Here is a 1884-nt window from a genome sequence, read left to right as displayed (position 1 = left end):
TCAAAGACATATTTGCTCAGTAGCAGATTCTACTAGTAAACCACTAATTTTCCACCCTTAGCCTTCCATTTCATAGGTCACAACAGGACATTTCCCTCCAGCTATCACCAGTTCCCTTCTTACAGGAGCCCCAGGTCAAAGCATTCTGAATCAGTTAACCTAGGGGCATTAGCTAGGATTTTTTTCCTGGTTAACTGAAATGTATAATTAATGCAATGAGGTAGCCAGTATTCAAAGCAAAAACAGATGCAGTTAAAGGAGACTAAACAAAGAAAAAAACCAATATACTGAATGCAGAGAGAATGAGCCAGACGCTCACCTGATGTAAGTTACTTATAGTTCCATTGATAGCAGTGACTTACAATAAGGAGCAGAGTATAGAACACATAATCAAGAATCCCTGTCACGATTTCCCTTCATCTCTGTAGTGCTTCCTCCCGTGGGAAGTCTGCACCAAAAAATTAAAAATTCTGCATATTTTATTTGTCAAATTAACACAAAATAATCACACCATTTTAAATTATTTTGGTAATTTATTTCAAAATACCTCTCAGTAAGTGTGTCTGTAACAATACAGACAAAGAGTCAGGAAATGGTTTTTGACAAATAGATGCCTTACTAGGCATATTAGCAGATGGCTCCACAGTGAGCAAGAGGGATAGAGTTTCCTATGCACACCCAGCCCTGCTCCCGCTGTCCTGATCCAGGTGTGGGGCAGGCTGGCTCAGCCTGGCAGGATCCAAATGTGAGGGGAGGCTTAGTGTGGGGGAGACACAGGTACGGGGTGAGAGGGTTTTGTGTGGGACACTCTGGGAGTGAGTGGTTTGGTGGGGGGTCTGGGTGTGTGGCGGATCTGGATGCACAGGGACTTCGAGGATTCTAAGTGTGGAGAGAACGGGACTCTGAGGGGGTCCAAGTGAAGGTAGTTGGGGCTCAGTGGGAGTGGGGAGTTTGTGCGGGGGGAGGCTCGGTGTGAAGGTCTGGGGGTCTGAGCGGGGCGAGAGTCCAGGTGCTGGGGAGTGGGGCTTGGATGGGTGGAGGTCTGTGTGCAGCTGGTTGGGAATCAGGGGGGTGGGGGTCCAGGTGCAGTGGGCTCAATGGGGTGGTCCAGGTGCAAGGGAGTTGAGGATCAGTGGGGGAGGGTTGAGTGCAGGGGGCTGAACATGGGGGTGGTCTGGGTGCAAAAGTGGGGGTCTGGATGCAATGGGGTGGGGCTTGGTGGGGAGTCTGGGTGCAGAGGAGGGTCTGGATGCACAAGGGTTGGGCAGACGGGTAGGCAGCTCCCTGTACAGTGACCCTTCCCCCCACGGCTGGGGGCAGGAAGCAGAGTGTGTGGGTGGAGCTTCCTGCAGGCCGGAGAGATTCTCAGAGCTGGTTCTGACCCAGCCCCCACCCTGGGAGCAGCCCAAGCAGGGGAAGAGAAGTCCTGTCTCCCCCCTAGCCCAGCTGGGACAAGCAGCTGGAGGGTGGCACATGGTAGAAGCCCCTAGTCAGGGCCGTTCTTAGCCATAGGCAAAATAGGCAGCTGCCTAGGGCACCAAAAGGTCTGGGGGCACCAGACAGGAAGCAGTGGAGCATGTAAGAGCAAGGCTGCTGGGTCCTAGAGAGAGCTGAATGCAGCACAGTCTGAGGGAGGGGCTGCTGGGAAGGGCTGGGAGAAGGAACTCACCTGCAGGGGTGGAAGCTTATATGGGCTCGAGCCGGTGCTCAAGCACCAGGAATATTCAAAGCTGGGGATTGTGCTCCACCAATATTTGGAGCTGGGGTTTCTCCCCTGCCCCCTCCTCGGAGATTCCCTGCCTGAAAGAAAACAGCCAGTGTCTCTCCCTTTGTTTGTGCTGCTTTTGCCTAAGGCTATAGAGATCAGTGGCAGGTAGGAGCACC

Source organism: Chelonoidis abingdonii, chromosome 8, assembly GCF_003597395.2.
Source record: "Chelonoidis abingdonii isolate Lonesome George chromosome 8, CheloAbing_2.0, whole genome shotgun sequence".
Lineage (NCBI taxonomy): Eukaryota > Metazoa > Chordata > Testudines > Testudinidae > Chelonoidis > Chelonoidis abingdonii.
Note: the sequence above shows the minus strand (reverse complement) of the source record.